We start from the raw sequence: 14,060 nt of genomic DNA, 5'->3' as shown, positions 1-14,060 counted from the left end.
TGACCTGAAACGTTAACTCTGTTTCTCTCTCCACAGCTGCTACCAGACCTGCTGAGTATTTCCAGCATTTCTTGTTTTTATTGCCTCTCCTGTAAAGATTTTACAATCTAGTCTAATATGACCTCCTCTCATCCAGTAAAGTTAACTTTCCTCTAATGGGACTGAGGGTCATCTCCTCTCAGGGCACTGGGATAGTCCAGTCTCAGGCAAGAATGGCTAAAATGACTTGAGCTTGAGATTAAAATAATACTACATGACTAAAGAAGTGACACGAGAACCTGTTCAAATACAATATGTTGAGAGGCGAAGTGAACAGGAAAGTAATACTGGAACAGGGAGAGTGAGAGAATAAAATGTCCTTGTCAATCATATAACTAGAACTGTTGACAGGGCTTGAAACAATCGGTTTGGTTGGGGGGCGGGGTTCAGGTGAAGGGAGATTTGGAAAAGAGAATGCTCGAGGCATCGGAACAGTATAGCATTGTGGGTGAAGACAAACAGAATGGGACAGGAAGGGACAGAGAGTTTAACAAAAATTTATAATGAGTGAACAGGGTCATTGCAGGGAATAGAAGCAGAAAAACTGAAATTGAAAATTCTTTCTCTCAATGCACGATGCATCTGCAATAAGATAGATGAACTAGTGGCACAAATAGAGGTAAATCATTTAGAACTAATCACCATCACAGAGACATGGTTACAAGGTGATCAAGGTTGGGAAATAAATATTCCAGTGTACACAATATTTCGGAAGGACAGACAGAATGGCAAAGGAGGAGGGGTAGCCCTGATAGCGAAAGCATGACATAAGGACAGTAGTGAGAAAAGATCTGACCTCAGAAGATCATGAAGTAGAATCAGTATGGGTGGAGATTGGGAATAGTAAGAATCAGAAAACATTGGTGCAAGTAATTTATAAGCAAAGCACTAAACAAGAAATTATTGGAACTTGTAACAAAGACAATATAATAATAGTCTGGGACTTTAATCTTCATATAGACTGAAACAATGAAATTGGCACGAGTGGTCCAGAAGATGAGTTTGTAGAATGTTTTCATGACAGTTTCTTGCAGCAGTACATTGTGGAACTAACTAGGGATAAAGCTATCTTAGATCTAGCATTTTGTCATGAAGCAGGGTTAATTAGAAATGTCATAGTAAAAGATATGTTCGGAAATAGTGATTGTAATACCATTGAATTCCATGTTGAGTTTGAAAGTGACATGCTCCAATCACAAACAACAATCTTAAATTTAAACAAAGCCAATTACGTAGGTATCAGGGCTAAGGCAAATTGGGTAAATAGACTAAAAGGAATGGCAGTAAATAAACAATGGGAAACATTTAAAGAAACAATTCAAAATGTTCAACAAAATTAGATTCCATTGAAAAACAAAACTCAAAGAAAGACCCACTTCGGAGGTTAAGAGTAAAAGAAGAGGCTTACAATGTTGCAACAAAACAGTAGCAAGTCTGAGGATTGGGAGTGTTTTAGAAAGCAGCAAAGGGTCACCAAAACGTTGATAAACATGGAAAAAATAGAGAGTAAACTAGCCAGAAATATAAAAACACATTGTAAGAGCTTTCATTAGTATGTAACAAGGAAGAGAGTAGCTAAAGTAAATGTTGGTCCCTTAGAAGCAGAAACAGGAGAAATTATCATGGGAAATGGAGAAATGGCAGAGGCAATGAACAAATATTTTGTGTCTATGTTACGGCCACATGGTGTGATGTGGGTGGTTCCCATTGGTCAACTCCCCACGTGACCGCAGCAAGTATATTTGTATTAAGAATTTAGTCCCTTGGTGTTTTATTTTTCAAATAAACAGAAAGCAACAAGTTTTCTTGCAGGTTTTAAAAAACAAAGTCAATTGTTTATTGATAAATGTGCCTTATCCCAAAATTATTGCAACCTCATTCACTCGCTCATGTACACACACGAAGAAGAAAATATGCCCAAGCAATAGTCACAAAGGACCATAGGCATCTCTTTCCATTAGAGAGAGGCAGTTGGTGATGTATAGCTTGAGGGTCACCATACCTCAAGCGTGAGGCAATGTGAGGAGGCAGGCCTCCACGAACTACCACAGCCGGTAGGGAATGGACCTTCGCTGTTGCTGTCTTTCTGCATCATACGCTAGCTGGATACCCAACAGCGCTAACCGAGCCCCAAGGTCACTGAGAGGTCTTGTGAGGAAAAGAAGCCTTTCCAGGAAACCACCTGACTTCTAGCAACAACAACAAGCCTTTCCGGGAAACCACCTGACTTCCAGCTCAATAAACAGCAGAGAACTTTGGACACCTGGAAAGGTTGTTTACAAAGAAGTGACAGGTCAAGATTGATGGCGATCAAAAGGTTGACCTGCTGTTATCGGTTTCGCTTTTGAATTGATTTGAGTTGGGGTTGAGTTGGCTGTATAAAAAGGAAGAGATCTTCCCAAGGAGAGAAGGGAATTCCCAAGGAAGGAAAAAGACCAGAACCCAGCTCAGCTTTCCAGCACCTCTCTAAAAGACCCTGAGAAGTCCATTGTATAAACTCATCTCATCTCCAGTCTTTGAAGAAAAGCCTGCTAAATGAATTCTCAGTGCCACCAGAAAAGAACAGTTCTAATAGATCCTAGTGATCCATCTACGTGTACTCGGAGGCCAGACTACATGCCAGTTTTGAAACACAACATATCTCGTCAGTTCCGAAGAAGGGTCACTGACCCGAAACGTTAACTCTGCTTCTCTTTCCACAGATGCTGCCAGACCTGCTGAGTGAATCCAGCATTTCTTGTTTTTGTTTCAGATTTCCAGCATCCGCAGTATTTTGCTTTTATATCTCATCTGTTGTTTCTCCAAGAATGAGCACATATTCAGCCCAAGTGTTTTTCCCTTGTCTGTACTGGAGCTCTAAAATAAAAAATGTCTTTATTTTACCGGTTAACCGGTGTATGTGAGTATGCCAGTGTGAGGGACGAAGGTAAAAAGGGAACTTTAATATTTCAATCTGTGTGTTTATGCTTTACTTCATTACTGGTTAAGACTTGTTTTATAATAAACTGATAATTTTGTTGTTTATTAAAGAAACATGGTTGGTGTATTTTATTCTGGGGTAAAAATAGAGTCTATAATTGACCATATCGGTAAGTGGGAAAATATTTAAATATATAGGACTGGTTGAAGGCCTAAATTGGGGGAAGGCTAATTTCGATGGCATCAGACAGGAACTCTCAAAAGTTGAATGGGAGAGGCTGTTTACAGGTAAAGGGACGTCTGGCAAGTGGGAGGCTTTTAAAAGTGAAATAGGAAAAGTACAAGGTCGGCATGTTCCTGTTAAATGGAAGGGCAAGGCTGGCAAGTTTAGGGAACCTTGGTTGACGAGGGATATTGAGGATCTGGTCAGGACAAAGAAGGAGGCGAATGTCAGGTATAGGCAGCTGGGATCAAGCCAGTCCCTCGAGGAGTATAGGGGATGTAGGACTACACTTAAAAAGGAAATTAGGAGGGTAAAAAGGGGCATGAGATTTCCCTGGCAGATAAGATAAAGGAGAATCCTAAAAGATTCTATAAGTATATTAAGAGTAAAAGGGTAGCTAGGGAGAGAGTAGATCCTCTTAAGGATCAGTGTGGCAATCCACCAGTGTGGAGCCACGGGAAATGGGCGAGGTCTTAAATATATGTTACTCGTCTGTATTTACCATGGAGAAGGTCATGGAAGCTAGTGAGTTCAAGGGAGGGAACAGCGATATCCTGGAGCATATCAACATTACAAAGGAGGAGGTGTTGGAGGTTTTGAAGCACATTATGGTGGATAAATCCCCAGGACCTGACCAGGTGTATCCTAGGATGCTTTGGGAAGCAAGGGAGGAGATTGCTGGGGCCCTGGCAGAGATTTTTGTATCATCGTTAGCCACGGGTGAGGTACCGGAAGACTGGAGGATAGCTAATGTTGTGCCTTTATTTAAGAAGGGCAGCAGAGATAAGGCAGGGAACTACAGGCCAGTGAGCCTTACATCAGTGTTGGGAAAGTTATTGGAAGGGATTCTGAGAGACAGGAATTATATGCATCTGGAAAGGCACGGTCTGATTAGGGATAGTCAGCATAGCTTTGTGTGTGGGAAATCATGTCTCACGAATTTGATTGAATTTTTCGACAAGGTGACCAAGAGGATTGACGAGGGCAGGGCGATGGACATTGTCTACATGGATTTTAGCAAGGACTTTGACAAGATCCCGCATGGTAGGCTGGTCCAGAAGGTTCAAACACATGGGATCCAGCGTGAGCTAGCAAATTGGATACAAAATTGGCTTGTTGATAGGAAGCAGAGGGTGGTAGAGGAGGGTCGTTTTTCAGATTGGAGGCCGGTGACAGTGGTGTGCCGCAGGGATCGGTGCTGGGCCCTCTGTTGTTTGTCATATATATTAACGACTTGGATATGAATGTATACAGCATGATTAGTAAGTTTGCAGATGACACCAAAATTGGTCTTATAGTCCACAGTGAAGAAATTTGTCTAAGGTTACAACAGGATATAGATCAACTGGGAAAGTGGGCAAGGGAGTGGCAAATGGAATTTAACCCAGACAAGTGTGAAGTGATGCATTTTGGGAAGTTAAACCAGGGCAGGACATATACAGTGTATGGCAGGGCCCTGGGCAGTGTTGTTCAGCAGAGAGACCTTGGAGTGAAAGTACATAGTTCCCTGAAAGTGGCAACACAGGTAGACAGGGTGGTGAAGAAGGAATAGGGCATGCTTGCCTTCATTGGCCAAGGCATTCAGTACAATAGTTGGCACCTCATGTTACACTTGTACATAATGTTGGTTACACCGCATTTGCATTACTGTTTGCAGTTCTGATCACCGCACTACAGGAAAGATGTGGTTAACCTAGAGAGGGTGCAGAAAAGATTCACAAGGATGTTGCCTGGTTTGGAGGGCTTGAGTTATAAACAGAGATTGGATAGGCTGGGTCTATTTTCCCAGGAGTGATAGAGGCTGAGAGAGGACATGATAGAGATATATAAAATTATGAGAAGCTTAGATAGGGTAGATAGCCAGAGTCTGTTTCCCATGGTAGGGGTGACCAAAACTAGAGGGCATAGATTTAAGGTGAGAGGGAGGAGGTTTAAAGGGGATCAAAGGGGTAAATTTTTCACACAAAGAACAGTGAGAATCTGGAATGAGATGCCTGAGGAGGTGGTGGAGGCAGGAACAGTAGCAACATTTAAGAGGCATCTGGACAGGTACTTGAATGAGCAAGGCATAGAGGGATATGGAATTAATGCAGGCAGGTGGGATGAGTATAGATAGGCATTATGGTTGGCATGGATGCGGTGGGCCGAAGGGCCTGTTTCTAGGCTGTACGACTCTATGGCTCTATATGTTGTGACGTGCGGAGAATTGAAACTAGAATAAACAGTGCGCTCCTCCCACCTCGGTCATAACATATAATTGGGGGCTCTTTGCAGGTTAAACCCAACGCTGATTACATACAATTGTAAGTGGGGTAATAATAATTCAAATGAAAATAAAAAGGTTTGTTGCGCAGTAGAATAAGGTTTACATCACTGGAAGTTATTGTACAGTTGCTGCAACTTTTCTGAGGATGGAGGATGTATCCCTGAGTGATTTGAGGAACTGAACCAAGGTTAAGCTAATAGCATTGGCAGAAAAATTGGAGTTAGAGTTAAAACCAGGAGCTAAGAAAGCAGACATAATTGAAGTAATAATACAACATTTGCAATTGGAAGAAGAAAAAAGCAAACCAGAGGGTAGTGCAGTTGAGTTAGCTGAAATTCGGTTTACAAATGACATAGCTTGAAGGTGACAAAGAAAAAAAAATAGAAATGAGAAAACTTGAGCAGGAAAATAATTGAGACAACTGGAGCTTGAAAAAGAATTGACAATGAAAACTTGAACTAGAATTTCAAAGAGAAACAGAAGGAAGGGAATTGGAAGTTAAAAATCTGGAACTAAGACAAAAGGTTGGCCTTGACTTCAGGGAAAATTCTGGTGAGGAAAGATCTGGCTCCAGCCCAGGACCCAGTGGAGAGCAGTTTAAATTTTTACAAGCCTTTGAGGAGAGGGATGTACAGGCATTTTTCATTTCTTTTCAAAAGATAGCCAAATAGATGAAGTGGCTAAAGGAAAGCTAGACACTGCTTATGCAAAGCAGGTCAAAGAGCAGAGCTCATGAAGTTGCCACATTACAGGAAGGACATAGTTGCTCTGGAGAGAGTGCAGAGGAGATTTACAAGAATGTTGCCAGGGCTTAAAAGTTGCAGCTATGAGGAAAGATTGGATAGGCTAGAGTTGTTTTCCTTAGAACAGAGGAAGCTGAGGGGTGACTTAATTGAGGTGTACAAAATTATGAGGGGCAGAGATAGAACAGACAGGAAGGACCTGTTTTCCCTAGCAGAGAGGTCAATTACTTGGGGGGCACAGATTTAAAGTAATTTGTAGAAGGATTAGAGGGGACATGAGGAAAAACTTTCTCACCAGAGGATGGTGAGTGTCTGGAATTCACTGCCAGGAATGGTGGTGGAGGCAGAAACCCTCAATTCTTTTAAAACGTACCTGGACATGCACCTGAAGTACTGTAACCTGCAAGGCTATGGACCAGCTGCTGGAAGGTGGAATTAGATTGGGCGGCTAGTTTTTCAGCCGGAACAGACACAACGGGCAGAATGGCCTTCTTCTGTGCTGAAATTTTTCTATGGTTCAATGGTCTTAGTTTATAAAAGCAAAATACTGCAGATGCTGTAAATCTGACATAAAAACAGAAAGTGCTGGAAAAACTCAGCAGGTCAGGCAGCATCTGTGGAGGGAGAAGCAGAGTTAATGTTTCAGGTCTGTGACCTTTCATCAGCACTGGCAAAGGTAGGGAAGAATTAGGTTTTAAGCAAGTGAAGGAGGTTGGGGGGTGCAGAATAGAACAAAAAGCAAAGAGTTTGATAGGGCAGAGGGCAGGAGAGATTAAATAACAAAGCTGTCCTGGGACAAAGGCAAAGGTAAACACTTGTTAATGCTTGTGATGAAAGTCAAAGCATTAGTCCAGAGAGAGTGTTAATAGTGGAATAACAAGCAGTTCTGACTACATGAAAAACAGGCACGTGGCTAAAAAAATAAAATAAAATATATAAAAATATTTTAAAAGGCCAGTCAAGCTCTGAAGTTATTGAACTCAATGTTCAGTCCACAAAGCTGTAGAGTGCCTAATCGAAAGATCAGGTGCTGCTCCTTAAGCTTTCGTTGATTTTCACTGGAACACTGGAGCAAGCCAAAAACAGAAATGTTGGCATGAGAGCAGGGGGAGTGTTGAAATGGCAAGCAACCGGAAGCTCGGGGTCATGCTTTCGGACTGAGTGGAGGTGTTCAGCAAAGCAGTCACCTTATCTGTGTTTGGTCTCCCCAATGTAGAGGCGAATGTATTGTGAGCAGTGAATACAGTATACTACATTGAAAGAAAGACAAGTAAATCACTGCTTTACCTGGAAGGAGTGTTTGGGGCCTTAGATGATGAGGAAAGAGGAGGAGAGAGGAGGTAAAAGGGTAGGTAGTGCACCTCCTGCAGTTGCATGGGAAGGTGCCGTGGGAAGGGGACAAGGTGTTGGGGTGATGCAGGAATAGACCAAGCTGTTGCGGAGGGAACAATCCCTGTAGCCCCTACCAGGAGCTCCGATGGCTGTGTTGCCTGCCTGGTGCCAGGGTTAAAGACATCTCCTCGTGGCTGGAGAGGAAGCTGGAGTGGGAGGGGGAGGATCCAGTTGTCGTGGTCCTTGTCGGAACCAAAGAACCAGAAATGATGTTCTGCTGAGAGAATTTGAGGAGGTAGTGTCCAAACTAAAATGCAGAACATCAAAGATAATCATCTCTGGATTGTTACCTGAGCCAGGCACAAATTGGTCCAGAGTGCTGTAGTAAACCTGAGGATTGGGAGGATTTTAGAATACAGCAAAGGAGGACCAAGAAACTGATAAAGGGAGAAGAGCATATGAATATAAGATGGCAAAAAACATAAAAACGGATTGTAAAAGCTTCTATAGATACGTAAAAAAGAAATGTTTGGCTAAGACAAATGTGGGTCCATTACAGGCAGAGTCAGGAGAATTTATAATGGAGAATAAAGAAATGGCAGAGAAACTAAATGATTACTTTGTGTCTGTCTTCACTGAGGAAGATAGAAGAAATCTCCCAGAATTAGAGATCCATGGGATTAGGGGGAATGAGGAATTGAAGGAAATTAGTATTACTAAGAAGGCTGTATCGGAGAAATTAATGGGGCTGAAGGTTGATAAGTCCCCAGGACCTGATATTCTTCCTCCCAGAGTGTTGAAAGAGGTAGCTATGGAGATACTGAATGCATTGGTGATCATCTTCCAAAATTCTACAGATTATGGAGCATTTCCTGCAGACTGGAAAGTTACAAATGTCACCCCACTATTTAAGAAGGGAGGGGGAGAGAAAACAGGGAATTACAGGTCTGTTAGTCTTACATCAGTCATAGAATCATAGAATGTTTATGGCACAGAAAGAGTCCACTTGGCCCATCGTGTCTGTGCTGGCTGAAAAACGATCCACCTATTCTAATCCCACCTTCCAGCATTTGGTCCATAGCCCTGCAGATTACAGCACTTGAGGTGCATATCCAGACACCTTTTAAATGAAATAAAAACCAGAAATGCTGGATTCACTCAGCAGGTCTGGAAGCATCTGTGGAAAGAGAAGCAGAGTTAACGTTTCGGGTCAGTGACCCTTCTTCGGACCTTTTAAATGAGTTGAGGGTTTCTGCCAGTCATTAGGAAAATACTAGAATCTATTCTAAAGGATGTGATAAATGGACACTTGGATAATAATGATCCGATTGGGCAGAGTCAACATGGATTTATGAATGGGAAATCATGTTTGGTGAACATGATTTTTGAGGATGCTAACAGAATTGATAAAGGGGTGTCGGTGGATGTGGTATACTTGGATATCCAGAAGGCTTTTGGTAAAGTCTCCCACAGGAGATTGGTTAGCAAAATTAAAGCACATGGGATAGGAGGTAATATGCTGGCATGGATTAAGGATTGGTTAACAGGCGGAAAGCAGAGAGTAGGAATAAACGGGTCATTCTTACATTGACAGGCTGTGACTAGTGGGGTACTGCAGGGATCGGTGCTTGGGCCCCAGCTGTTCACAATATGTATCAATGATTTGGATGTGGGGACCAAATGTAATATTTCCAAGTTCACGGATGACACAAAACGAGATGGGAATGTATGTTGTGAAGAAGATGCAAAGCAGCTTCAAGGGGATTTGGACAGACTTAATGAGTGGGCAAGAACGTGGCAGATGGAGAATAATGTGGAAAAATGTGAGGTTATCCACTTTGGTAGGAGGAATAGATGTGCAGAGTATTTCTTAAATGGTAAGAGAGTACAAAGGGGCTTGGATGTCCTTGTTAATAAGTCACTGAAAGCTAACATGCAGGTGCAGCAAGCATTCGGGAAGGCTAATGGTATGTTAGCCTTTATCGCAAGAGGATTGGAGTACAGGAGTAGTGAAGTCTTGCTTCAATTGTATAGAACCTTGGTTAGATCGTACTTGGAGGACGGTGTGCAGTTTTGCTCCCCTTACCTGAGGAAGAATATTATTGCCATCGAGGGAGTGCAACGAAGATTCACCAGACTTGTTCCCGGCAGGACTGTCCTATGAAGAGAGATTGGGGAAACTGGGCCTGTGTTCTCCAGAGTTTTGAACAATGAGAGGTGATCTCATTGAAAACTACAAAATACTTAAAGGGATAGACAGGGTAGATGCAACCAAGATGTTTCCCCTGGTTGGGGAGTCTAGAACCAGGGGACACAATTTCAAAATGAGAAGGAAGCCACTTAGGACAGAGATGAGGAGAAATTTCTTTACTCAGTGGGTTGTGAATCTTTGGAATTCTCTACCCCGGAGGGCTGTGGAAGCTCAGAGATTGAGCATGTTTAAAGCAGAGTTTGACAGATTTCTAAATACAAACGACATAAGGGGATATGGGGATCGCGTGGGACAAAAGCATTGAAGTGGATGATCAGTCGTGATCATATCGAATGGCCGGGCAGGCTCGATGGGCTGAAGAGCCTACTCCTGCTCCTATGTTCCTATGTCAAGCAGATTAGAGAACTAAACAAGTAGCTGAAAGAGTGGGAAGGAGGGGTTTTGATTCTTGGGGCACTGGCATCAGTACTCAAGGAAGAGGGAGCTATTCTGTTGGGATGGAGTTCACTTGAACTAGGCTGGAACCAGTATCCTGGCCAATCATGCAATGAGGGCTGTGGACAGGGCTTTAAACTAACTGAGTTGGGTGGGGGAGGCGGGGCGGGGGGGGGGGGGGGGAGGTGTTTGGGTAAAGGGAAATTTAGAAATCCAAAGAGAGAGTTCAGGGCATTGGAGCAGGATAGTGATGTGGGTAACTCCCAACAGAATGGGACAGATTATACTATAGGCCCCCCAATAGTCAGAGGGAATTGGAAGAGCATATATGTAAGAAAATCACAGATAGGTGTAGGAATTATAGGGTTGTAATAGTAGGTGATTTTAACTTCCCTAATATTGACTGGGACTGCCTTTGTGCTAAGGGATCAGATGGGGAGGAATTTGTTAAGTGTGTCCAGGATAGTTTTCTGAAGCAGAATGTGGATGGCCCTACTAGAGAAGGGGCTGTACTCGACCTCCTCTTAGGACATGAGGATGGGCAGGTGGTTGATGTGTCAGTGGAGGAGCACTTTGGGACCAGTGACCATAACTCTATTAGTTTCAATATAGTTATGGAAAAGGATAGGACTGGTCCTCAGGTTGAAGTCCTAAATTGGGGGAAGGCTAATTTCGATGGTATCAGACAGGGACTCTCAAAAGTTGAATGGGAGAGGCTGTTTACAGGTAAAGGGACGTCTGGCAAGTGGGAGGCTTTTAAAAGTGAGATAGGAAGAGTTCAGGGCCGGCATGTTCCTGTTAGATAGAAGGGCAAGGCCAGCAAGTTTAGGGAACCTTGGTTGACGAGGGATATTGAGGGTCTGGTCAGGACAAAGAAGGAGGCATGTGTCACGGATAGGCAGCTGGGATCTAGCGAGTCCCTCAAGGAGTATAGGGGATGTAGGACTACACTTAAGAAGGAAATTAGTAGGGTGAAAAGGGGCCATGAGATTTCCCTGGCAGATAAGATAAAGGAGAATCCTAAAAGATTCTATAAGTATATTAAGAGCAAAAGGTTAGCTAGGAAGAGAGTAGATCCCCTTAAGGATCAGTGTGGCAATCTATGTGTGGAGCCACGGGAAATGGGCGAGGTCTTAAATATATGTTTCTCGTCTGTATTTACCGTGGTGAAGGTCATGGAAATTAGTGAGTTCAAGGGAGGGAACACAGATATCCTGGAGCATATCAACATTACAAAGGAGGAGGTGTTGGAGGTTTTGAAGCACATTAAGGTGGATAAATCCCCAGGGCCTGACCAGGTGTAACCTAGGATGCTATGGGAAGCAAGGGAGGAAATTGCTGGGGCCCTGGCAGAGATTTTTGTATCACCGTTAGCAACGGGTGAGGTACCGGCTGACTGGAGGATAGCTAATGTTGTGCCTTTATTTAAGAAGGGCAGTACGGATAAGCCAGGGAACTACAGGCCAGTGAGCCTTACATCAGTGATGGGAAAGTTATTGCAAGGGATTCTGAGAGACAGGATTTATATGCATCTGGAAAGGCAAGGTCTGATTAGGGACAGTCAGCATAGCTTTGTGCGTGGGAAAATCATGTCTCACGAATTAGATTAAGTTTTTCGAGGAGGTGACCAAGAGGATCGATGAGGGCAGGGCGATAGACGTTGTCTACATGGACTTTAGCAAGGCCTTTGACAAGGTCCCGCATGGTAGGGTGATCTGGTAGGTTCGAAAACATGGGATCCAGGGTGAGCTAGCAAACTGGATACAAAATTGGCTTGGTGATAGGAGGCAGAGGGTGGCAGTGGAGGGTTGTTTTTCAGATTGGAGGCCAGTGACCAGTGGTGTGCTGCACGGATCGTTGCTGGGCCCTCTGATGTTTGTCATATATATTAATGTGAATGTAGGGAGCATGATTAGTAGGTTTGCAGATGACACCAAAATTTGTGGTATAGTGGACAGTGAAGAAGGTTATCTAAGGTTACAACAGGATATAGATCAACTGAGAAAGTGGGCAAGTGATTGGCATATGGAATTTAACACAGACAAGTGCGAAGTAATGCATTTTGGGAAGTTAAACCAGGGCAGGACATATAAAGTGAATGGCAGGGCCCTGGGGAGTGTTGTTGAGCAGAGAGACCTTGGGGTGCAGGTACGTAGTTCCCCGAAAGTGGCAAAACAGGTAGACAGGGTGGTGAAGAAGGCGTATGGCATGCTTGCCTTCATCGGCCGAGGCATTGAGTACAAGAGTTGGGACGTCATGTTACAGTTATACATAACGTTGGTTAGGCTGCACTTGGAGTACTGTGTGCAGTTCTGGTCACTGCACTACAGGAAAGCTAGAGAGGGTGCAGAAAAGATTCACCAAGATGTTGCCTGGTTTGGAGGGCTTGAGTTATAAAGAGAGATTGGATAGGCTGGGTCTGTTCTCCCAGGAGTGAAGGAGGCTGAGAGGGGACATGATAGAGGTATATAAAATTATGACAGGCATAGATAGGGTAGATAGCCAGAGTCTGTTTCCCATGGTAGGGGTGACTAAAACTAGAGGGCATAGATTTAAGGTGAGAGGGAGGAGGTTTAAAGAGGATCAAAGGGATAAATTTTTCACACAAAGAATAGCGGGTATCTGGAATGAGCTGCCTGAGGAGGTGGTGGAGGCAGGAACAGTAGCAAAATTTAAGAGGCATCTGGACAGGTACTTGAATGAGCAAGGCATAGAGGGATATGGAATTAATGCAGGCAGGTGGGATTAGTATAGATAGGCATTATGGTCGACATGGACGTGGTGGGCCTAAGGGCCTGTTTCTATGCTGTATGACTCTATGACACAATGAATCTATGAGAAAGGGACAGAGAGTTTAACAAAAATTGTACACTGGCAAATAAGGTCATTGCAGTGAATAGAGGTAAAAAAATGAAATTGCCGTTCCTTTATCTGAATGCACAAAGCAGCAGTAATAAGATAGATGAACCAATGACACGAATAGAGGTAAATGATCTAGATCTAATTGCCATTACCAAGACATGGTTACAAGGAGATCAAGATTGGGAAATAAATATTCCAGGGTACACAATATTTCAGACAGACAGACAGAAAGGCAAAGGAGGATGGGTAAACCTGATAGTAAAGGATGGAAAAAGGACATTAATAAGAAGGCATCTCGCCTCAGAAGAGCATGAAGTAGAATCAGTTTTGGTAGAAATTAGGAATAGCAGGAGTCAGAAAACTCTGTGGGAGTAATTTACAGGCTGCCTAACAGTAGTTATATTATTGGACAGAACATTAAACAGGAAATCATTGGAGCATGCAGAAAAGGTAATGTATTAATTATGGGGGACTTTTATCTGCATATAGACTGGGACAATCAAATTGGCATCAGTGACCCAGAAGATGAATTTGTAGAATGCTTTTGTGACTGTTTCTTGGAGCAATACATTGTAGAACCGACTGGGGATAAAGCTATCTTAGATCTCGTATTGTATAATGAAGCAGCGTTAATAAATAATGTCACAGTAAAACATCCACCAGGAAATAGTGATCAGAATGCTATTGAATTTCATGTTAAATTTGAAAGTGACACATTTCAATTAAAAACAAGAATCTTAAACTTAAAGCCAATTACAAAGGTATGAGCGGAGAGGTTAAATGGGTAATTAGACTGGAAGGTATGGCGGTAAATGAACAATGGGAAACATTTAAAGAAACAATTCGAAGGGTTCAACAAAAGTACATTCTGTTAAAAAAAAAACACTCATCCAGAAAGATCCATCCATGGCTCACTCAGGAAGTTAAGGCGAGTGTTCGACTAAGAAGTGGCTTACAATGCTGCAAGAAATAGTAGCAGGTCTGAGTGTTTTATAAAGCAGCAAAGGGCAACCAAAAAGTTGATAAAAA

This window comes from Heterodontus francisci, chromosome 19 (assembly GCF_036365525.1).
Source record: "Heterodontus francisci isolate sHetFra1 chromosome 19, sHetFra1.hap1, whole genome shotgun sequence".
Lineage (NCBI taxonomy): Eukaryota > Metazoa > Chordata > Chondrichthyes > Heterodontiformes > Heterodontidae > Heterodontus > Heterodontus francisci.
The sequence above is the reverse complement of the archived record's forward strand: the minus strand, read 5'-3'. Positions refer to the sequence as shown.